Raw genomic sequence first — 25,651 nt, 5'->3', positions numbered from 1 at the left:
CAGGAATGGATACTCTACAATACATCACATCCATGTCAATAATCAGGTTATCGACAAATGCACAGACTACACTAAGCCTCTCTACATGGCTTTCATAGATCACGAAAGAGCATTTTATTAAGTAGAGATACCACCATTGATAGATGTATTGCGTAATGAAGGAGTACAGACCGCTTACATAAGTACCATGGGAAATTCCGAAACCTAATGGCTATAATGTTCTTGTAAACTTTTGATCTGAAAGGCGCATTGATATTTCCAAAGTTGCGCATTAGATTTTCAATTCCGGAACTTCGCGGGCTTAATGTTTTAAACATCTCACGCCAAAGGTGTATTGACGTTTCTAAAGTCTTACATCGGAACATACAACGAGACAAGTCAAATCAACACCATATCAGACAAGCTTACAAAGCACGCAGCGAGGTCCGACGAGACGAAGAGTTGTTGTGGATCCTTTATGCCTTCATGTCACAAAAAAATAACATTTTTTTTTCACCTCCGCCAAAGGAACCATGTCGAGACACTAAAGGCAGGCAAGGTAACTACGTTCTCATTAATTTTTTTCTACTTAGACTTTTACTCGCGAGGACCATATTGAACCTCTTCAATTTTCTTGTCCTCGCTACCCACGAGCTGTGAGAGCCAGCGAGAGCGCATAGGTTTTTCTCGTGTTGCGCCGAGCACCGCGCGGCGTGCTTCGGTGCGCGTTCGGTTTTCTCTGGCAGAGTGGATTTTCGCCTGTCAAAGTTTTGGGCGGTTTTTGGCTAGCGGACGAGAAAATGAGACAATGGTCGCTCGCCGCAATCACTATGGGGACTCTACACGGATTGCACCGCGTTTGCTTGAGCGCAACCTTTCCGAAAAGTCTTGTCTCGCCGGTGTAGGATGCCGAACAGTATGTGCATGGTTTTCGGTGGACCAAGCGTCTCGCGTTTTCTTCGATATTCCTTTAATAACCACCTTAGCTGCCCAAAGTACGCGTTAATTTGTGGCCAACATACTTTCCTTGGCGTTTTTTTTTCATTGCGGTGCCCCGCCTCACAAAAGGAAAAAAAATACATTGTTGCGGCACGGCGGATAGTCGCACGGTGAAATATCGGTTTTGTTGCTTCTTCTATTGGGCTACGGGAAGATTCAGTTGCCGGATACTCTCATAATACTATTGCGACGACAATTATATGGACACTCCAGGCGCATTCTTGACATCACCATCGCCCTCGTGTTTGGTATAAAGTGCTAGTGCGATAACATCGTGACCGCGGGCCGCAGGCTGTATGTGCATAGGGCAGCGGGGTGGTGGAATGGGTTAGCCGACAATGTTGGCTCAGTTTTGTATGCGCAAGGGAGAAAAGCGGGGAGCAAGCGCGCCGCCTTCTATCGCGCGCAGTTCTTTGGGGAGAATGGATGGAATGGGGGCGGGTTTAGGATTCTGGGAATATGTGATTGCGTAACATGTTTGTTTGCCTTGTAGGACGTATTTAGGATTCTGTGAATATGTGATTGCGTAACATGTTTGTTTGCCTTGTCTGACGCATTATATGGACTGACTGTATCTTAGATACGCAGATTTGTTGGAGACTTATAAGTATATTTAAATATCTTGTTGCGAGGTTGTGTGCATACTGTGGGCTTCTGACCCGTGCTTTTGGGAGAAATGAACGAAAACAGAGTAGTTCAAAGAGTCACAAGAGCATTTATTGCAGCTTTCATAGACTAATGCCTGCTAGACAAATTGCTATCCACAAAAGATGCCGATGGGCGCGCGACTAATCGCGGAAGCCCAACTCACCACGACCGGATTACGAGCGAATATGTTCGCACCATGTTGGACACCAACGCCTAGTCGTTTCCGCGTACGGTCACGCGAACGTTGGCGCGTTCTAACGGTAGTGTTCATTCATTCTGGGATACGCTTCGCGTGACGGTCTCGCAGAAGGATGCATCGGTGCACACCCAGAACGTCCGCGCCACTTGCCGAGTCAAAGAGGAAGAGCCTTCTCCTTTTTGCGCCCAAGTAACCCCGCCGTTAGGTGGCTTTAGCAGAGCAACACTCGCGCCATCCCTCGCAATGCGCTTCAACCACACTGACTACCGCGGGCACCAGGTCACGCGGCGAAGCTGGATTACAGGTGACGGGCGCTATGCGGGAAAACAACATATCAGGGAACGCTTGAGAGTCTCGTATCTCCACAATGTGTGCAGTGAAATTTACTTCCAGTGACACTTTTTTGCCCTGTATCAAGCTGTATTTTCGCATTTGTCTATTCCCTTGTATCTTCGCATTTCTACTGTACGAGGGCGAGTCAAATGAAAGTGAGCCTACCCACCCTGTGCAAATATGAGTTGGTTCATTATCTGCGAGGCATGCGAGTTGCACAGAGGCATTTCTCATTTGCAAAAGTGACACACAATGGTGATCATAAATGTATTTAATGCTCTCATACACTGGGTTAAACACGGTTGCGTGACGTAATCGATGCTACAGGAGTTCAGCAGTGTGGTGCTGTGAGGGTTTTGAGAGCTGAAGGTGTTTCCAAAAAACAAATTCGACGCCGTATGGCTGCCGTGTATGTTGAGCATTGCATATCAATGGCCAATGTGAAGCGTTCGAGCAAACGGTTCGAAGAAGGGCGTGAAAGTTGCAAAGACGATCCAAGACCGGGCCAAGGTCATTTTGCAATCACCAATAACAAAATTGAAAAGATTCATAAGCTGACCAGACAAGAGCGAGAGATAAGCATCGATGAACTGGCAGAGCGTATATGAAGTTCGGCTAACATCAATATTCATGAACGTATCCGTTATCGGCTCTTGTGTGCGCAATGGATGCCGAAGACTTCGAACAACGGCCAGAAGACGCAGAAGTTTGGCGCTGCCTTTAACAGTCAGATCCCGTATCAGAATGAGGGTCACGAATTCTTGCCTGCAGTTGTAATTGGGGACGAACCATGGAGCCCAGACCTGTCGCCTCGCGCCTTCCACATTTTGGGGCAATTAAAAAAGCAGCTCAAGGGAATAAGATGCGTGTAGACGATGGCGTGAGAGTCAGTTGTAGACTTTTTGAAGCAGCAACCCAAGGACTTTTATGAGACGGGAACCACGCGACTCGTAAGGCAGTGGGACAAATGTCTGAATGCTCATGGAGACTACACCTAAATAAAATACTACGTTTGTCACATAATCGCAATTGCTCACTTTCATTTGAGTCGCCCTCGTATATTTTGCAAAGCTCTTGCTTTTTATGTGTGCTCTCTGTTGAGACTATAACTTCGGTGCAATTACTCAGAATACACGACTGGTGACAGCTGCTCCTGCGCAATGCATTGGAAAAAAGGACAACAACATTGAGAGTTTTCTCTGGCCGTGGCATATGTACGAAAATGTACAATGCTTCTTTTTTAAAATATCGGTCCTCAAGTTATTCATTTCATGGCCTTTACATTTTTCAAATCGACGGCATGCACTGCTTTGCTGGTTTCGAACTGATCTATCGTAAAGTTCGTGTGATATTTAGTTTACTTATTAAATAGAGAAAAAAACACGGAAGCATTGATATCAGTTATTTCGGCAACAATTTTTAGGGACATAGGAGTATATTCTTTTATGAAAAAAATACATATCTTACTTGTTTTGACAGTGCATAGCGTACAACAGTTCGTTTACCAGGTCTTTGGCAATGAGAATGCAGTTATTTTTTATGTATTTCATCCCTGAAGAAATTGTTTAAGAGGAAGCTTTAGCTCGGGCCCAACACCGAAGCGGCCCAATCAAATACATGTAAAACGCAGAAAAGCTTTTCTGAGATATCCCCTGGACAGCTTTTAATGTAATTTGTTGCATTGGAGAGATAAATTTAAATTCTATTGTGTGTTGGAAGCAAAATTTCGATTTAGGGCCTGAATTTTGTTTAAAATATTCTGCAAATTTTGAAAGTTCGAAAAATAATAGAAGCTTGACGTTTACAAACTCATAGCTCTGCATCAAGAACATATACCGTGGATCTGTAAGTGTCATTTATTATAGCAGTCAAAGCTGGCAAATCTGATCTGTCGATTCCTATCTTACGTGAATTGGTTACGCTGTGTACGAGGGTACAGCGAAACCTGTATTTCCGTAATACTATTTGTTTTAGATTCATGTGTAACATATCAATTTTGTCCGCTGTAGATGTAATATGAGATGCAATTGAGAGAATTGCGATATCAAGTTTAATTGTTGAGTTACAGAGTTTTGAACTTGATAGTTTCGTTTTCTGAAAATTTGCGATTTTGTCCACTTTTTAATAAAGAATGGAGGAGAAGAGGTTCGAGGACTGGTCATGGCCTTGAAGGGGCCCGCAATAGCTGTAGAATAATAGATGTACAAAGTAATAGCTGGGAGGTTCAAGTTCAATCCCTGGCACCAGCTCGAAATGGAGTCCGTTGAGTCCGTTGGAGACGATTGAACTAAGACACATGGCAGCCAAGTGCGCGTTTGGGACTTTTCTGAACGATGCGCTACGTGACCGCTTTTTGTGAGTCTCCGAAACCCGACCATTCAAGCAGCGTCACTCTGCAGCAAAGAGCTCGACTTTGAAACAGCGTGCGATTTGGCGAAAGCAGCGGATCTCGCCGAAAGAGAGTCAAAGAGCTTCCGTCCGTCCAAATGACTAGTCGTAGTGGTAGACGCATCTACCTAGGGAGTAAGAGTGGTTGTTTTTCATGTTGTGGGGGGAACGGCCACGAAAATCCGCTAGAATACGCTCCGCGCACACTGAGCAAAGCAGAAATGGGTTATTCAGACCTAGGGAAAGAAGCGTTGGCTGTTGTTTTTGGAATAAAATGCGTTCACAAGTACATTTTCGGCCGTGAATTTACAATTTTCTTCGACCATCTGCTACTTAAAGGGTTTTTGGACAGGATAAACAAATATCTACCGCATTAGCAGCCCGCCTGCAAAGATGAATACTCTTGCTTTCAGCCTATCGCTGCACGTGGCAATACCGCAAAGTGGCGAACGCAGAGACGTTCTCGCGCATTCAGCTTAAAAAAAACTTGAATTGCGTCAGCGACTACGTCCAATTCTTTTTAGTGACTGACGAGCTGCCGGTATAGGTTTGCACAGAAACCAGGCGCGACAGTCTTGTCGAAAGTGCTGCTGTACACGTGGCACGGATGGCCTTCAAGAGTAACCGAAGAAGCGCTCATGCCGTACATTCCTAGGCGTTATGAACTATCTGTTGATAATAACTGTATTAAATGCGGCAACCGGGTGCTCATACCAATCCGCTGAAATGCTTGGTACTGAAACTCTTGCACGAGGGGCACCCGTGAGAGACTCGCATGAAAATACTTGCACGAAGTCGTGTCTGGTGGCCTAAGCAATCTTAGGACATTGAAGAAACAGTGAGGGAATGCACAAGTTGCCAATTGATTCAAAATTCTGTGACACGCCTTCCAATTAGTTCGTGACACTGGCCGACACGACGGTGGCAAAGAATTGACCTTGACTTCTCATGCTGAAACCTCATTGGTTGCTTGTCCTTATAGACGGTTGTTCAAGGGTAGATGTCATCTGCATGTCTGTGACAACTGCAGCCAAGGCGGTGGAAAGACTTCGAACTATTTACGCAGCTTTTGGCCTGCCGGAAGATTTTGTCACCGACAACGGCCCACACTTCGTGTCATCGGAGTTCCCTGCTTTCCTCTCATCAAAGGGAAACCGCCAGAAGACGGCACCACCTTATCATCCAACGTCTAATGGAGCTGCTGACCGCCTTGCTCAGACCATGAAAAGGAACCTCAAAAAACAGCTGAAGGATGGAGAGCGGGCGGGAGTTTCCAAATTTATTCAAGATCTGGTCGACCAGTTCCTTTTACACTACAGAAACACCTCATGTGCAGCAACCAGAAAAAGCCCGTCCGAATTCTTCGTATTATGTAGTCCAACGACACGACTAACTATGCTGCACCCCGAGCTTCAGAACCGTCTGTAGAAAGACGAGCGACGGCACATCCAGCAGCCTGCTGCCCACTGGCGCGACTTCAAAGAAGGTGGCATGGCGCAGGTGAAGGGTACTACACCAGGTGAACCATCATGGATAAGTGGTAGAGTTGCCAGATACTGCCGAGCAAATGAGCAAATAACCACCCCAAAACAAGCCCAAAAAAGCCGCGCGACTTTTGCTAAGAAGCCCAAAAGAAGCGGATCATAACATTTTTTCTGATTCTTGCAAATCGTTTAATTACAGTATAAAAAAATCGCACAAATACGAAGGGAAGGCGAACAAATAATTTTAATTATTTTGAACAGCAACGATTTCCGCAAGAATGAGCGAAAAAACTCATGTAGCTTTTTAGCATTGTCCCCAGGGTACTCCCGGCAGCAAACACCTCGAAACTTCAGGCCATAACGTACGTGCAGGATGCCGCTCAACATTGGACTCTTCATTCTGTTCCGGTGGCGCGACTTCACCAGGTTCATGTGCGAGAACACGCGCTCGACATCGGCATTGCTAACGGGCACGGCCAACAACGACAGAGCGAACTCTGCTATTTCCTTGAAACAACTTTCGCCGCTTGCATCCTTGAAATCTAGCACTTCTACCCAGAAAGAAGCGCCGTCCTTGTTTATATTTTTCCAAGGAAGGAGGCACAGCCGTCTATACTGAGTATCTAGGAGTCCTACATCTCCCTTGAACAGTTTGAGGAGAGGCACGTCCTGAAGGGGCAGTTTTACCTGGCTCAATACGTTCTCGGGCTAGAATGATTTCATCGAATGCCATAGCTGAATGTTGGGAGGAAGCCTAAGCTGCACTTGCTTTGCAGCCTCAAAAATGAAATCCCGGCATCTCAATTTAACATCTTTTTCTTGCTCAGCGTTAAGTTTGGATGCTGCCACTTCGATGTTGAACAGCACTCCAAGGTCCACAGCAGAAAGTGGAAGATGGTTCGCACTGTCCTCCGGGTTGACTTCATGAAGTCTTTCTCCTGCAGCTGGGATGTATACAACGGGTTGAGCACTCTGCAAATCAATGACTTGAAAAGGTTCTGAAGGCAATCAACCAGTTTCAGTGGATTTCCAGCTTCAAGTTGGAAAAGCTTATTGATTCTTGAGAATTCTTGCAGCAATGGGTTCAGGAACACCAGGTACAGCTTGTTGACAGGATCCCGATACATTTCGGATAGAATCTCAGCGTCACAGCAACGGTACTTGTCCTTGCAGATGGTGAAGTGAAGCTTCAGTTCCTCCCATTGTTCCAGTATACGTTTACAGCAGCTGGAGATTGACAGCCACCGCGTTCCCGACAGCTGAACCAACGTTAATGGTTCTTTGCCGTTGTTCATCAGTCTGTAAATTTTGCCGTACTCCTGAAGCCGCAGTGAACTGTGCGAAAACCAACTGTACGAACGGCCAACCAGGAATTCTAGGCTGCGGGGCAGCACTTCCACTGCCTTGCTTGCACATAGTTGAATCAAGTGACACACGCACTTGACTAGCATGCGGTTCTCATTTTTTCGACGCAAGTGTGTGTACACAGAATTGTTCCTCCCAACAATAACATTGCCGCTGTCGGTTCCAATTCCGATACACCTTATGAAGTCAAGACCAACACTGGTCAAGAAGTCTAAGAGGCCTTGTGCAATCTGTTGGGCACTTGAACCCTCGAGCGTGAACAGTCCCAGGAACGTGGACACAACTTTTTTGGTGAGGTGCTGAAATAGCGAACCACGACAGCGACCTGCTTTTCATTTGCTACTTCAGTACTTTCGTCAATCAGTACTGACTACTGCGAGGCACCTATATCCTTCACGAGATCCTCTATATCCTTCACGAGAACTTTCGTTATTAGTACTGCACATTTTGTTCGGTGCAGCTTTACCTCGCACGCTGTGGACGACGGTAACAGCTCGCCGAGATGATCCACAGAGTTGATAGTGGCATGACACGCCGAGTAACATGCTTGCTTGAGCTCCAACTCTGGTGTTGTCATTGGAGGCGATGATTTGGTGACGCCCATGGTTGTCAAACGTGCACTGTAAAGTGGCCGGGAGTTCTTCGCGTGTTTTTTTGTTGCCATGTGCTGAACGAGATCGGCATGATGAGCGCGGATTTCACACTTGCAATACTTGCATGCAGCTTTTTTATCGTCTCCGGTGACTGGGCGTAACCAGTCCATGAGCTGCGCTTCCTTTTCCCCCTCTCTACAGTATCATTTGCCATATTTCGACCACTTCCAAGCCATTTTGCACAAAGAACACCGCCAACACACTACGACATAGACGACCACGAGTCCTGGCAAGGCGTCAAAACATTGATGAATGGATAGGGACAGTTTCGTACTTTGTGACTCCCGCTGCTATCACGTATATTTAACGACAACCGCTAGCGACAGGCATTAAAATAATAATATTTGCAGGAAAAGCGCGAGTAAGCCCACCCAAAAAAAACGCGCGACTGTAAAAATTTATAAGTGACTCGGTGAAAAAAGAAGCCCACATTCGCTTATATTAAGCGGAACTGGCAACCCTGATCAGTGGTATCATCGTCAGACGAGTCACTGCTGTGACTTATGTTGTGAACATGGAAAACGAAGAGCGGCTCGTTTAGGCACACCATCTGGTAGAGGCAACGTTTCCTGTTCCTGAGCAGTCCTATTCCTGTACCATTCCCAAGAACTGGGCAGACACTCCCTCCAACGGAGTCTGGCTCGCCTGCACCAGCTCCATCTGTCGAAGACACAGAGCAGGAGCCAGCAACGCCACAAGAAAAGCACCGTGCTTGCCATACACCTGAAGCGACTCCATCCCAGTCCCACGACCTCGGCCAACCAGGCGTGGACAACGCAGGCTCACCTAGGCCCAAACCTCTTCGGAGAAGCACAAGAGGGCGTCGGCAGCCCGAGCGTTGGGATTATAATAAAAAAGAGGGGATGGAAGAGCGATGACATCGCCCCGACAGCGTCTCAGAAGCGCCGCTAGCGTCTCGAAAATGCCTGCGACACCTCTGCACAAGCTATATAAGCGCGCGCGCTGGGGTGGCTCTGGAATAAAGAGCAGTGCTTCGTTGGCTCCAGTGTCCATCTTCCTTTCTATATCATTTATGTAACCCAGACGACGTTGTTGTTTTTGCCGCTGACTTCAGCACGCAACTTCAACGCCATGGGCGAATTTTGACGAGCCTAAAAAGTGCTGGCCTAGAACTCAAGCTAACGAAGTGTCGATTTGCAGCGTGGCAGCTCACTATAATAGGTTATGTCGCCTAGAAGGAAGGAGTCCTCCCCGATCCAGCCAAACTTCGTGCCGCAGCCGAATTGCCAAAACCGACATCTGTAAAAGAGCTGCGAGTTTTCGCCGGCCTGTGGTCTTACTTCAGGCCCTTCGTTCGTAATTTTGCCGCTGTCATATCAACCCTGACGAAGTTGCTTGCGAGGAACGGACCCCTCCATTCGCGGTCGTCCGAGTGCGACTAAGCGTTCGCAAAGCTCTGTCGTTTGCTGACGTCTCCCATTTTGCGCCACTACTACCATACGGCACCTATTGCGGATACGCACAGATGCCAGCGGTCTTGGTCTCGGCGATGTCCTAGCGCAGCGCAAGCAAGGGTTTTCTTAATAGGTGGTGACCTCTGCAAGCCATACGCTCGCTAAAGCCGACACCTATTACACCGCCACGGGAAAAGAGTGCCTGGCGATCACCTGGGTGCTTAATAAGCTCCGGCACAGTTTCTATGGTCGCCAATTTGATGCCGTCACAAACCACCTTGCACTGTGCCGGCTGTCGTCATTCAAAGATCCTTCAGGGCATCTCGCCTGTTGGGCACTTCGCTTGCAGGATTACGATATCAGCGTACTCTACCGCAACGGACGCTGCCATACTGACGCTGACGCCCTCTCAAATTCTCCCTTGCCTGACGACAGTGCCTGCTGCTTAGTATTCCTGCTTGATGTTTCTTCCATCGATAATGAGATCATCGCTTCCGAGCAGCGCAAGGACCCCTGGAGTGCCTCCATCATTGACTTCCTTCCTGATCCGTCATGGCAGCCAACCACACGGTCGTTGCGCCGTCAAGCTCTCCATTTCGCCATTCGCGACGACCCGCTTCACTGACGCAGTTACACCTCTTACGGCCACCAGTGGTTATTAGTAGTACCTCGAAGCCTGCCGCACGCCACGACAAGCTAGTTAAGTCGCCCAGTAGGCTTTGTCCGTCAGAAAAGGTACGCTACGTCCAAGAGCGTAAAAGGGACGCGGGGATCAAGAAGAGGAGGGAACAGGAGAACGAAGAATGTGCAGCAGCCTTCGTAGCCTGCCGTTCGGGCTCTCGCACGCCTAAATAAACCCCTTTTCCCCGTGCTTGTAACAAACTGGTGGACGGTGCGGGGTACACCTCGTAACCATGGAGCCTACGCTGCTACAACTTCGCCGAAGCCGTCGACATGCCGGACTTCCGCCACCCTCACCTGACATGACTGATTACGCTTGCGAGATTCCCGAAGGATCCGACGCGACTTCATGGCCAACATCTGGTGTTCCGTGGCAATACAACCGGGTGCCAATCACTTTCGGAAGAAAAGCTGGAGAAGATATCGACGAGTGGCTCACGAACTACCGAAGGGTGAGTTAGTCTAACGGTTGCAACTAGACCGAACAGTTTTCCACTGTTGTGCTTTCCCTTACCGGCACAGCGCTCGTCTGGTATGATAATCACTAAGACACGCTAACGTCATGGGAGCTTTTCGTCGAGGTGCTCAGAGCGTGTTTTGGAGACTCTAGCGTAAAAAAACGCGCTGAACAGACGCTTTTGCAAAGAGCTCAGATTCCCGGTGAGACCTGTACGACTTATATCGAAGTGCTGGAACTGTGTAAAATATTCAAATCTCAAATTAATGAAGATGACAAAGTTGGACATTTGTTTAAACGAATAGCCGAAGGCATCTACAATTTTTTGATCGAAAAAGAAAGCTTGGATTCCGTGTCTGACTTCATTCACCAATGCAGGATCTTTGAGATGCTGAAGATGCGACGGATAATACCGAAGTTTGGTCGCCTGGCTAATGTCACAACGGCGCCAAGTGTACACCCGAGCTCGTGTGTTGGCCTTTCATCAACAATACGGCAGATTGTTCGCGAAGAGTTGCACCATCGGGAATACATGTAGCGTTGCACACGCGGCATCAGTAGTGCGTACTTACCACACGAGATGAGAAACACGGCCGTTTCGACCGCACAGAAACTATGGTTCACTCAGCGTCCGTCGAGTAGAGTTCTACCCCACAAACAAGGGCGAGCATAAGCTATCAAGATCATGACTACGACCAACGCCCTCGCCGCACGCGTGCCTCAAGGCAGCCGATGCCAGGCATGATGAATGTGACCCACCTGCTGGCTATGCAGTCGACAGGAACATGCCAGACAACATGGAAGAACATCGAAATTTGCGGCATCTGCCGGTGTGTTTCCAATGCGGTGTCACGGGCCACATGGAGAGCTTTTGCGATCGTCGCCCAACAGCGTGGAATGGTTGATCGGGGTCTTCAACAAAGACCACACCTCCTATGAGGACAACTCAACAGCCGTACACCACCTCTTGATCAGCTGGCGTTCCTCCCGGCAACGATTGCTTGCAGAGAAGGTTTCGGAGCCGCTCGCTGGCATCTGACAGGAGTTTGACGCCACCGCCAACTTCTCGTGCCCCGCGCGTGTCAATCTCCATCGCCAGTGCGCTGCCCCGCGTCGCCTTCACAACCGGAAAACTAGCTAGCGCAGCCGATGGGGGTGAGGTCGCTCGACACGTGCTATCGACAGAAATGCCCCCTGCCGTTCCTATGAATACGAAGAAAGTGCGTGTACTGTTGATGGTGTTGCTACAATGGCTTTAGTGGATACCGGAGCAATCGTATGCGTCATCCGTCTCTGTTTTAAAGGTTCGCTGGGGCGCAAAGTTGTTTTTCTGTGGGATCAGGCTGCAACGTTTTGTGGAGCGAGCGGCGAGTCGGTGAGCCCTGTTTGTATGGGCACTGCATGCTGAAGTATCCTTCGCTGGTGGAGTTATTGCGACGAAATTTGTAGTTATTCCCCCCGATCGACGCATGAAGTGATTTTGGGCATCGACTTCTCGCGGCAGTGTGGTGCGACCGTTGATTGTCGCACGGGGGAAGTTTGCGTCGATGGCCATGTTTCGTCCGGGCTCTTTGAGGAGACTTGAGTCAAGGTGAACTTTGTGTGTCTGCAGATACTGCTGCGCCTGCGTCCACCTCTGTGTGCGTACCGGTTGTATGTCGCGGTGAAGTTCCAGACAGTTTCGCTGCTTCCGTAGAGCCAATGCATCTAAATTTTTGAAGAACGTTTTTGTCCGTCGTCGTGTGGTATCCATCGGCAAAGGACGTCCTGGATTGAGGACGGCCAACTGCTTGGCAAAACCCTTCCTGCTTCCAGAAGGCTTGAAACTCGCTACTTTAGAGAATACACGTCTTCGTCCGCAGCCTTACTAACAGACACGCCGTGTGAACCTGCTGGCCTTCGCCACGTCTCAAACAAAATGATATGATATAATATGATAAACAAGTCACTCAGCACAAAGAAGCGCCATACCTTGGTGGATACGCTTTCTAAGCATCTGTCAGTGTTTGACTTTGAGCAGCCGTACAAAGCGTTGTCGATTCCCGAGTCACGAACGCGCCGTACTATCGGTATGGTATGTGCGCGCCCGATCAGCCAAAAGCCTTATCGCATGTCGCCTAAGGAGCGCAAGATAATCGGGGAACAAGTAAGTGACATGAGGAAAAATGAGATAATACACGAATCCTCGATTCCTTGCGCAGCTCCGGTCATTCTCGTCAGAAACAAAGACGGTAACTGGAGATTTTACGTTGATTATCGAAGATAAAATGCCGTGACTAAGAAGGATGTCTACCCGCTGCCATGGATTGATGATGCGATTGATTGCCTTCATTCGGCCTCTCATTTTTCTTCAATGAACCTGCACTCACGATATTGGCAAACCCGATACAACCGGCAGACAAGGAGAAAACAGCCTTCATAACCCCGCATGGATTATTCGAATTCAATGTGATGCCATTTGAGTTGTGCAGCACTCCAGCAACCTTTGAAAACTTCATGGACAACATTCTGCGTGGGTTAAAATGGAACATCTGTAGGTGCTATCTTGGCGACGTTATTATATTCGGGCGCACATTCAATGAGCAAAATAGGCGCCCGGATATTGTCCTCGACTGCATCAAAAACGCTGGCCTGGTTCTGAACTCCAAGAAAATAACTTTGGTAACCGTCAAACCCTTGTGCTGGGTCATCTTGTTGACAAACACGGTATCCGGCCTGATCCCCTCAAGACGGCAGCTGTTGAGGCATTCAGTGCAGCTCAGCCAGTGAAGCAACTTCGTAGGTTTCTGGGTCTTTTGCTCTTCCCTTCGCCGATTTATTCCTGGTTTTGCTGACGTGGCCTATCCTCTGACAAATCTGCTGCATAAAGACCCACGTTTGAGTGGACACCCGAGTGCGAGTCTGCATTTCGTCCAGTTGAAGTTCCTGCTTACCTTCCGACATATCCTTCGCCACTTCAATCCTACTGCGCCGACAGAAATCCACACAGACGCTAGTGCCGTCGGCCTGGGTGCCGTCTTGGTGCAGCGTTATTTTTGTAAACAAAGAAGGAAAGATGTTTATTTTTTCCAGGTTAGTATACACAAGTAACAATCACTTGTCGGACGTGTAGCCGAAGGCTTAGTGAAGGTCCGATAAGAAAAATATAAAGGAAATCCTAGCATAGCAGTATTAAAAAAAGAGCAACAGTAACTGTATACACAAAGGTGTTGGTTGTTGATTCACAAGTCAACTAAAAGGAAGTGAATACAGCAGAGTACCAAATAACAGTGTAAGGGGCACAGTCCAAATACAGGAGAATACATATCGAAATGTAAAAATGTGTGCTATGATGTCAATTTCTTTTACGTATCCCACGAAATATTGCGGGCAATATCGATTAGTACTGACCTGGCTGATAAAGCATACAATTGATGAACATCAATATGTACATAATAAGAAAAACGAGAAGAATAAGACATTTCAATGCATAACAAACATCAGAAAATAGTCTAATCAGAAAATAGTCTAAAAATATAATTCTTGCTTCGTACAGATCTATCAAGAAATAGATTATTTACTCTGTCTTTGACAAAGAAATAAAATATTGTTTCAGGCCACTAGGGAAGTTCGGGGAATTATTGACTCCCTCTGGGAGTCCGTTCCAGGTTTTAATGGCTGTGAACTGTAGCATACGCTCTCCGTATATATTGCTACACGGTGCGAGATTAAAATGACCTGTTGTTAGATTTCTTGTACATCGTGAACACGAGTAAAATATGGATGAGCTGAACGGGTGGTTGAATCTGGCAACCCTATAAACACACAATGAAATGCTCTGTTGACGTAAATATTCGAATAGTAATATGCGATATTCGTGGAATAGTGGAGCTGTGTGGTCGCAATTCTTAGAATAAGACATAATGCTAATTGCGCGTCTTTGTAGCGTAATAATCGGATGTAATATGGTTTTATACGCCCATCCCCACGAGTCCAATGCAATACCTTAAGTGACTTTCAATAAAAGCAAAATACATAAGTCGTAAAACTGAGGTGTCAAAGTACTCGCGGGCTAGAATTAAGCCGTAGCAACCAGATGACAATCTAGAGCAGACCCTGTTTATGTGATCTTCCCATTGCAGGTGCTTATCAAAAATTACCCCAAGGTATTTGTAAGAACTTGTCTGACCCAATGGGATGCTATTTATATGTATGTTTAAAGGCGTAGTATCTACAATTTTGAAGCGTGACTGAAAAGCAATATATTTTGTTTTCTTTGTGTTAATTGTTAATTTTTTGGCCAAGAACCAGTCGGAAATTCTATTTAACTCTACATTTACCTTATGACTAAGTTCTGCAATATTATCCGCAGTTACTATAATACATGTGTCGTCTGCGTACATCAATATTTCTGCAGAGTCTATAATTTGTTGCAGGTCATTTATATACAAAGAAAAAAGAAGCGGACCTATACGGAGCCTTGTGGGACTCCAGCAACAATATTTCGTTTTGAAGAAGTTATGATATTGATTTTGACGACCTGAGATTGATCTTGCATATAACTTGATAAACAGTCAATACTTTGCCTCGAAGCCCACAATGTTTGAGTTTGTCCAATAAGATAGAATGATTCACTGTATCGAAGGCTTTCTTTAAATCTAAAAAGACGACAGCTACTACTTTATTTAGTTGTAAACCCATATTTATCTTTTGTGTTAACGTGAAGACTGCAGTAGCTGTTGAGAAACGAGGTCTCAAGCCATATTACTGATGGCAGAGTACATTGTACTTATCAATGAATACTTTCATCCGATTCGACAAAATTTCTTTTTCAAAAACAGTATTGATAATACTTAAAACAGAGATTGGCCTTTAATTTGAAGGGTCAGACGGATCACCTTCTTTATGGATTCGAATGACTTTGGCAATTTTTAGAGAATTTGGATATATTGCTTGAGTAATAGAAAGAATAAAGATTCGACACAAAACTTGGCCTAATATATCAAAATTTTCCTTTAACACCCTTACAGAAATGCCGTCGGGTCCTGACGCTTTATTGTTTGGTGTATTACGTTTGAAACGATGTCTCTGAGCTCTATCTCTTCTAGAATAAACGAATTTACTAGTGGGTTAGGAGCGGGAAGAGCTTCACTATATAGCTGTAGTAGTTGAGCGGCTAGTGTTGGACCTACAGTAGTAATATACGTATTGAAGTCTTCGACAGTGTCCGCATCGACAGTGGGAGGATAAACACACTTTTTTGTGTTTTTACCAGTAACCCCGTTTACTAATCGCCAGAGTTGTTTGGAGTCGTCGGCAGCTTTACTGCTACGTTTCGAATTAAAATATCTCTTCCGGACCCTCATCATTGACACCGCTCTGTTGCCAAATGTCCTAAACTGACCTAATTAGTAACCATTACTCCTATTATGCCTCCATTTGTTATACCACTATTCTTTTGTTTTAAGTATTTCCGAAATTTGTGCCGTCATCCATGAACAGATAGGCTGATTATAAGAATTTCGAGTATATGTACTGCTACACTCATTTATCAAAAGGCCAGATAAGCTAATAGAATTGGAAAACTCTATGTGTACATTATCATTGTACACTTGTTCAAAGTCGGCCTCAAGGGTTTTATCTCCGAGCTTCAAATAATCTAATCTAATTATAAGCCTCCCGTCATCCTTATTCTTTACACTTTGGCTGTTAAATGCCGTAAAGATAGGCAAATGGTCTGAAAGAGGTAGACTGTACACTCCACCATGAATTCCAGACTCATTGTTCGTCAATGCGTGATCTATTAGAGTAGCCGTAGTGCTTGTTTCACGCGCTGGTTTACATATCAAATTTCAGAAATTAGACTATTTAAGGAGGTAAGAATAATCCTTGTGTATTGAATTTAGTATATTAATGTTCACGTCACCAGCGATTACAACCTGCGTAGCTTGGCAGTTTCGTAAGCAAGATAAAATTGATTCCATTTTATCAAGAAAACTGCCAAGATTGGCGTTGGGAGATCGACAGACCACACCTACGATATAACCGGCTTCTATTTTCACAAACAGTACCTCAATATCGCAGGAAGAGAATGTAATCGAATGCAGTATTGTAAAGTAGAGCTTATTTCTCACAAAAAGGGCGACCCCGCCCCCACGATAACGTGACACACGAGGGCGGGATATTAATCTGTACCCTGGCATATGTACGATTTCATCATTCAAAAGCCAAGTTTCACTTGTTGCAATGACGTCATACATGAAATTATGCACCGACAAACATGACGTCAAGAGGTTCACATTTTTTCTTAAACTGCGTATGTTACAATGAAAAATGGTCTCATTTTTGTTCAAACTAAGTTCATATATTTGCTTTGAGTGTAAGCCATCTTGGTTTAAAGAATTTATCTTTCAGGCTACCGATATATACGGAATCACACTATTTGGGCTAAATCTTCTTCACTTGTAAGGCTGATGACCCTAGAACTATCTGTCTTCCGCATAAGTACTTTGCCATCTGATACCCAGGCAAATTTCCACTTTTGCTCTCGCTTCATTTCGATGGCCTTGCCGAGTAGCGCCTTATATTTTGGGCATAGATGTCCATTCACGTACAGCGGTTCAGATTTTTCTGCGCCAAACATTGCTGTTGTTGGTCTTTTTTTTTCTTGCTGCTTGTAGGATTATGTCGCGCTTTCGGCGCGCATTAAACCTGACAATGACATTGGATGGTCCATCACCCTTTTTGTGCGCACACGATTAATGTCATCAATGTCTCCATCAACTAGATAAACGTTCAAGAAAGTTGAAATCTTTTGCATTGTTTGGTCAAGAACTTCAGTTTCAGTGCAGGGGATTCCTTTCAATTCAAGATTATTTCTAAGACTGTACTTTTTGAATTCATTGAGTTGCCGTCGTGTTTCTTTAGGTTCTTTATCCAGCCGCTTGTTTACTGTTTGAGAAATCAGGAATTCTTTCTGCACCTGAGAAAGTTCTTGTCGAAGGTTTACATTTTCTTGCTTGAACTCTTGAAGGTTACTATTGATAAAGCCCATCGAAGCTGCAACTGATTTCAGCTCTGATTTTATGCTGTTGTTTGATCGGTTGATATTTTTCATTTTTGCTTTTACTTCATTCAGACAAAACTTCAGCAAATTTCATTGTCATTTCCACAATAGCGTTAACAACCTCCTTTATAGATCGAGGTGGTTTGTCTCCAATAGACTTAGTGAATTATTCGAAAGCGTCACTCTTTCCAGCTGCCGTGATGCAAAGCAAAATATGACATATACATCAACGAAATGCGCACATCGAACAAGGTGTAATACGGCAACAGAGAGCAGTTCAGCAGCCGCAATATTCTAAATAGAAACAGTAAAAAATGGCTGTTGGCCCAACTCCAGCGGTGAAAAAACGGTGGTTTTAACACCTCGTGCTGTTGACACGGCTGCTGAACCACTCTGATGAATCGCGGGGAATCCGTGCTGCTTACATGGGTACGAAGAAGGCACTGTCACGCTGGAAACGGCCTATTAGGGAACCACGGTTGACTGAAGTACGCCTGCGCGCTGGTCTACTTGTCTGTCTTCGTCACCTCTTGTAGCTAGAAAACCCTGCAGCGGTGAAAAAACGGTAGTTTTAGCACGTCGTGCTGTTGACACGGCTGCCGAACCACTCTGCCGAACCACTCTGCTGACGACCGTAAGCACGTGATTGCGTATGCAAGCTGCTCTTTAAACAAACTTGGACGAAATTACACGGTGATAGAGCAAGAATGCCTCGCTGTAATCTTTGCTGTCAGCGATTTCGCTCGTACTTGTACGGACGCGCATTCCTAGTCGTCACAGACCACCATTCCCTGTGCTGGCTCGTGAACCTTCGCGACCCTTGTGATCGCCTTGCGCGCTGGGCGTTGAGGTTGCAGGAATATAACTTCACTGTTTCCTACAAGAGTGGCCGAAAACGTGCTGATGCCGACTGCCTTTCCCGTATGCGGCTTACCATGGCGGACTGCGACGCAGACGATTTTCATCATCTCGTCGCTTCTGTGACATGCGCTTTTCGAGATATCGTTGCATTCAAAGCAGAACCACGGACAGACAGCAAATTGGAGCCACTCTTCTGCCCATTCAAGTGCAGCAAGCAGCTACTGTCTAACGGACGCGCTCCTGTACAAAAGCAACTATTCAAGCACGGGTGCACGCTTCCTTGTAATGGTGCCGGAGCGTCTCCGGCCAGCAATCCTTCAGGCTATGTACGATGACCCTACCTCCGGTCACCTAGGCACTGTGCGCACCCTTTATCGCATTTAAGAACGCGTCTACTGGCCCCGGATGCGACATTTCGTTGAGTTGTATGTCGCCAGCTGCATACAGTGCCAACGTCGGAAACGCCCAACCACTGCCCCATCTGGTCTCCTTCAACCTGTCCCGCCTCCCACCTCATCCTTTCGGCAAGTCATAATTTATCTGTTAGGCCCTTTTCCAAAGTCATTTAAGGGGAACCGCTGGATAATATTCTGCGCCGACTATTTCACCCATTCCCTTGACGCAGAGACGAGCAACCGCGCGCGCATGCGATCGCATAGATGAGATGAATACATATATATAGAAACGTATCAGTCATAGCTCTCGTAGTATAGCCTTCTGAGCCGTTTCCTTTTTTTTCTTCTACTTTGAAAGAAGTCCTATTAGGGTTATTATAATTACACGAAGGTATTTCGCCCTCGCCAGCAGCAGTACTTGAGATAGCTAGACCGGTGGCTAGCTTCCCACGCTATGCGTGCCGCCCTCGCACCTGTTTAAGCTTTTTCCTAGACGCTAGAGCTATACAATGTCGACGCAACCTTGAGCGATCGGAAAACGCGTTTTCCATTCTTGACCGGCGGAGAGGGGAGACTTCGTTCCGGCCGCGAAGCTCTCTACATCTCAGTAAGGTGCCTGGTGGTGGTCTCGTGCTGACGATGCCCTCTCGGTGAGCGTATATTTCCCCCCTCATCTTTTAAGAGATTCAATACGTACAAGCATTTGTCTCGCAAACCGGATTTATTTCAAGGGAATTTTCCACCTCTCAATAATTTCTCTCGTCGTATTGGAGTGCTGAATGCCGTGTTATAGTTTGTTAACGAAGCTTTCACTCAAGTCTAAATATTGTAAGGCAGTTTGTCGTGTGCGCATCATGGACACGCATGCTTATATCGCCTTCCGTTTCCCTACCACGGTTGCGCTTTAAAACCACGGCGCTGAAAGTTTGCTCCAGAGACTTTCCTTTCCTTACCTCTTCTCCGTCCTTAAACTGGCTCTCTTAACTACTACACGCAGAGACAAGCAACAGCGCGCCCATGCGATCCCATAGATGAGATGAATACATATATATAGAAAAGTATCAGTCATAGCTCTCGTAGTATAGCCTTCTGAGCCGTTTCCTTTTTTTTTCTTTTTTTTCTTTGAAAGAAGTCCTATTAGGGTTATTATAATTACACGAAGGTATTTCGCCCTCGCCACCAGCAGTACTTGAGATAGCTATTCCGGCGGCTAGCTTCCCACGCTATGCGTGCCGCCCTCGGACCTGTTTAAGCTTTTTCCTAGACGCTAGAGCTATACAATGTCCGCGCAACCTTGAGCGATCGGAAAGCGCGTTTTCCATTCTTGGCCGGCGGAGAGGGGAGACTTCGTTCCGGCCGCGAAGCTCTCTACATCTCAGTAAGGTGCCTGGTGGTGGTCTCGTGCTGACGATGCCCTCTCGGTGAGCGTATATTTCCCCCCTCATCTTTTTAGAGATTCAATACATACAAGCATTTGTCTCGCAAACCGGATTTATTTCAAGGGAATTTTCAACCTCTCAATAATTTCTCTCGTCGTATTCGAGTGCTGATAGCCGTGTTATAGTTTGTTAACGAAGCTTTCCCTCAAGTCTAAATATTGTAAGGCAGTTTGTCGTGTGCGTATCATGGACACTCATGCTTATAACGCTTTCCGTTTATCTACCACGGTTGCGCTTTAAAACCACGGCGCTGAAAGTTTGCTTCAAAGACTTTCCTTTCCTTACCTCTTCTCCGTCCTTAAACTGGCTCTCTTAACTACTACACGCACAGACAGAGCAACAGCGCGCGCTTTAGATCCTATAGATGAGATGAATATTTACAATTATTATTAGGGTTATAATTATATTCGAGTGCTGATTGCCGTGTTATAGTTTGTTAATGAAGCTTTCCCTCAAGTCTAAATATTGTAAGGCAGTTTGTCGTGTGCGCATCATGGACACGCATGCTTATATCGCCTTCCGTTTCCCTACCACGGTTGCGCTTTAAAACCACGGCGCTGCAATATTGCTTTCCTCTCCTTGCTTCTTCTCCGCCCTTAAACTGGCTCTCTTAACTACTACACGCAGAGACAAGCAACAGCGCGCGCATGCGATCCCATAGATGAGATGAATACATGTATATATAAAAGTATCAGTCATAGCTCTCGTAGTATAGCCTTCTGAGCCCTTTCCTTTTTTTTCTTTTTTTTTTCTTTGAAAGAAGTCCTATTAGGGTTATTATATTTACACGAAGGTATTTCGCCCTCGCCAGCAGCAGTACTTGAGATAGCTATTCCGGCGGCTAGCTTCCCACGCTATGCGTGCCGCCCTCGCACCTGTTTAAGCTTTTTCCAAGACGCTAGAGCAATACAATCTCCGCGCAACCTTGAGCGATCGGAAAGCGCGTTTTCCATTCTTGGCCGGTGGAGAGGGGAGACTTCGTTCCTGCCGCGAAGCTCTCTACATCTCAGTAAGGTGCCTGGTGGTGGTCTCGTGCTGACGAAGCCCTCTCGGTGAGCGTATATATTTGCCCCCTCATCTTTAAAGAGATTCAATACTTACAAGCATTTGTCTCGCAAACCGGATTTATTTCAAGGGAATTTTCCACCTCTCAATAATTTCTCTCGTCGTATTCGAGGGCTGATTGCCGTGTTATAGTTTGTTAACGAAGCTTCCCCTCAAGTCTAAATATTGTGAGGCAGTTTGTCGTGTGCGTATCATGCACACGCATGCTTATATCGCTTTCCGTTTATCTACCACGGTTGCGCTTTAAAACCACGGCGCTGCAAGTTTGCTTCAGAGACTTTCCTTTCCTTACCTCTTCTCCGTCCTTAAACTGGCTCTCTTAACTACTACACGCACAGACAAAGCAACAGCGCTCGCTTTAGATCCTATAGATGAGATGAATATTTACAATTATTATTAGGGTTATAATTATATTCGAGTGCTGATTGCCGTGTTATAGTTTGTTAACGAAGCTTCCCCTCAAGTCTAAATATTGTAAGGCAGTTGGTCGTGTGCGCATCATGGACACGCATGCTTATATCGCCTTCCGTTTCCCTACCACGGTTGCGCTTTAAAACCACGGCGCTGCAATATTGCTTTCCTCTCCTTGCTTCTTCTCCGCCCTTAAACTGGCTCTGTTAACTACTACACGCAGAGACAAGCAACAGCGCGTGCATGCGAGCCCATAGATGAGATGAATACATATATATAGAAAAGTATCAGTCATAGCTCTCGTAGTATAGCCTTCTGAGCCGTTTCCTTTTTCTTTTCTTTTTTTTTCTTTGAAAGAAGTCCTATTATGGTTATTATAATTACACGAAGGTATTTCGCCCTCGCCAGCAGCAGTACTTGAGATAGCTATTCCGGCGGCTAGCTTCCCACGCTATGCGTGCGGCCTCGCACCTGTTTAAGATTTTTCCTAGACGCTAGAGCTATACAATGTCCGCGCAACCTTGAGCGATCGGAAAGCGCGTTTTCCATTCTTGGCCGGCAGAGAGGGGAGACTTCGTTCCGGCCGCGAAGCTCTCTACATCTCAGTAAGGTGCCTGGTGGTGGTCTCGTGCTGACGATGCCCTCTCGGTGAGCGTATATTTCCCCCCTCATCTTTTAAGAGATTCAATACATACAAGCATTTGTCTCGCAAACCGGATTTATTTCAAGGGAATTTTCAACCTCTCAATAATTTCTCTCGTCGTATTCGAGCGCTGATTGCCGTGTTATAGTTTGTCAGCGAAGCTTCCCCTCAAGTCTAAATATTGTAAGGCAGTTTGTCGTGTGCGTATCATGGACACGCATGCTTATATCGCTTTCCGTTTATCTACCACGGTTGCGCTTTAAAACCACGGCGCTGAAAGTTTGCTCCAGAGACTTTCCTTTCCTTACCTCTTCTCCGTCCTTAAACTGGCTCTCTTAACTACTACACGCAGAGACAAGCAACAGCGCGCGCATGCGATCCCATAGATGAGATGAATACATATATATAGAAAAGTATCAGTCATAGCTCTCGTAGTATAGCCTTCTGAGCCGTTTCCTTTTTTTTTCTTTTTTTTTTCTTTGAAAGAAGTCCTATTAGGGTTATTATTATTACACGAAGGTATTTCGCCTTCGCCAGCAGCAGTACTTGAGATAGCTATTCCGGCGGCTAGCTTCCCACGCTATGCGTGCCGCCCTCGCACCTGTTTAAGCTTTTTCCTAGACGCTAGAGCTATACAATGTCCGCGCAACCTTGAGCGATCGGAAAGCGCGTTTTCCATTCTTGGCCGGCGGAGAGGGGAGACTTCGTTCCGGCCGCGAAGCTCTCTACATCTCAGTAAGGTGCCTGGTGGTGGTCTCGTGCTGACGATGCCCTCTCGGTGAGCGTATATTTCCCCCCTCATCTTTTTAGAGATTCAATACATACAAGCATTTGTCTCGCAAACCGGATTTATTTCAAGGGAATTTTCAACCTCTCAATAATTTTCCTCGTCGTATTCGAGTGCTGATAGCCGTGTTATAGTTTGTTAACGAAGCTTCCCCTCAAGTCTAAATATTGTAAGGCAGTTTGTCGTGTGCGTATCATGCACACGCATGCTTATATCGCTTTCCGTTTATCTACCACGGTTGCGCTTTAAAACCACGGCGCTGCAAGTTTGCTTCAGAGACTTTCCTTTCCTTACCTCTTCTCCGTCCTTAAACTGGCTCTCTTAACTACTACACGCACAGACAAAGCAACAGCGCTCGCTTTAGATCCTATAGACGAGATGAATATTTACAATTATTATTAGGGTTATAATTATATTCGAGTGCTGATTGCCCTGTTATAGTTTGTTAACGAAGCTTCCCCTCAAGTCTAAATATTTTCAGGCAGTTGGTCGTGTGCGCATCATGGACACGCATGCTTATATCGCCTTCCGTATCCCTACCACGGTTGCGCTTTAAAACCACGGCGCTGCAATATTGCTTTCCTCTCCTTGCTTCTTCTCCGCCCTTAAACTGGCTCTCTTAACTACTACACGCAGAGACAAGCAACAGCGCGCGCATGCGAGCCCATAGATGAGATGAATACATATATATAGAAAAGTATCAGTCATAGCTCTCGTAGTATAGCCTTCTGAGCCGTTTCCTTTTTTTTTATTTTTTTTTTTTTAAGAAGTCCTATTAGGGTTATTATAATTACACGAAGGTATTTCGCCCTCGCCAGAAGCAGTACTTGAGATAGCTATTCCGGCGGCTAGCTTCCCACGCTATGCGTGCGGCCTCGCACCTGTTTAAGCTTTTTCCTAGACGCTAGAGCTATACAATGTCCGCGCAACCTTGAGCGATCGGAAAGCGCGTTTTCCATTCTTGGCCGGTGGAGAGGGGAGACTTCGTTCCTGCCGCGAAGCTCTCTACATCTCAGTAAGGTGCCTGGTGGTGGTCTCGTGCTGACGAAGCCCTCTCGGTGAGCGTATATATTTGCCCCCTCATCTTTAAAGAGATTCAATACTTACAAGCATTTGTCTCGCAAACCGGATTTATTTCAAGGGAATTTTCCACCTCTCAATAATTTCTCTCGTCGTATTCGAGTGCTGATTTGCCGTGTTATAGTTTGTTAACGAAGCTTCCCCTCAAGTCTAAATATTGTAATACCCGCCGTGGTTGCTCAGTGGCTATGGTGTTGGGCTGCTGAGCACGAGGTCGCGGGATCGAATCCCGGCCACGGCGGCCGCATTTCGATGGGGGCGAAATGCGAAAACACCCGTGTGCTTAGATTTAGGTGCACGTTAAAGAACCCCAGGTGGTCAAAATTTCCGGAGTCCTCCACTACGGCGTGCCTCATAATCAGAAAGTGGTTTTGGCACGTAAAACCCCAAATATTATTAATATTATTAAATATTGTAAGGCAGTTTGTCGTGTGCGTATCATGCACACGCATGCTTATATCGCTTTCCGTTTATCTACCACGGTTGCGCTTTAAAACCACGGCGCTGCAAGTTTGCTTCAGAGACTTTCCTTTCCTTACCTCTTCTCCGTCCTTAAACTGGCTCTCTTAACTACTACACGCACAGACAAAGCAACAGCGCTCGCTTTAGATCCTATAGACGAGATGAATATTTACAATTATTATTAGGGTTATAATTATATTCGAGTGCTGATTGCCGTGTTATAGTTTGTTAACGAAGCTTCCCCTCAAGTCTAAATATTGTAAGGCAGTTGGTCGTGTGCGCATCATGGACACGCATGCTTATATCGCCTTCCGTATCCCTACCACGGTTGCGCTTTAAAACCACGGCGCTGCAATATTGCTTTCCTCTCCTTGCTTCTTCTCCGCCCTTAAACTGGCTCTCTTAACTACTACACGCAGAGACAAGCAATAGCGCGCGCATGCGAGCCCATAGATGAGATGAATACATATATATAGAAAAGTATCAGTCATAGCTCTCGTAGTATAGCCTTCTGAGCCGTTTCCTTTTTTTTTTCTTTTTTTTTCTTTGAAAGAAGTCCTATTAGGGTTATTATAATTACACGAAGGTATTTCGCCCTCGCCAGCAGCAGTACTTGAGATAGCTATTCCGGCGGCTAGCTTCCCACGCTATGCGTGCGGCCTCGCACCTGTTTAAGCTTTTTCCTAGACGCTAGAGCTATACAATGTCCGCGCTACATTGAGCGATCGGAAAGCGCGTTTTCCATTCTTGGCCGGCGGAGAGGGGAGACTTCGTTCCGGCCGCGAAGCTCTCTACTTCTCAGTAAGGTGCCTGGTGGTGGTCTCGTGCTGACGATGCCCTCTCGGTGAGCGTATATTTCCCC

The sequence above is a fragment of the Dermacentor variabilis genome, chromosome 5, assembly GCF_050947875.1.
Source record: "Dermacentor variabilis isolate Ectoservices chromosome 5, ASM5094787v1, whole genome shotgun sequence".
Taxonomy (NCBI): domain Eukaryota; kingdom Metazoa; phylum Arthropoda; class Arachnida; order Ixodida; family Ixodidae; genus Dermacentor; species Dermacentor variabilis.
Note: the sequence above shows the minus strand (reverse complement) of the source record.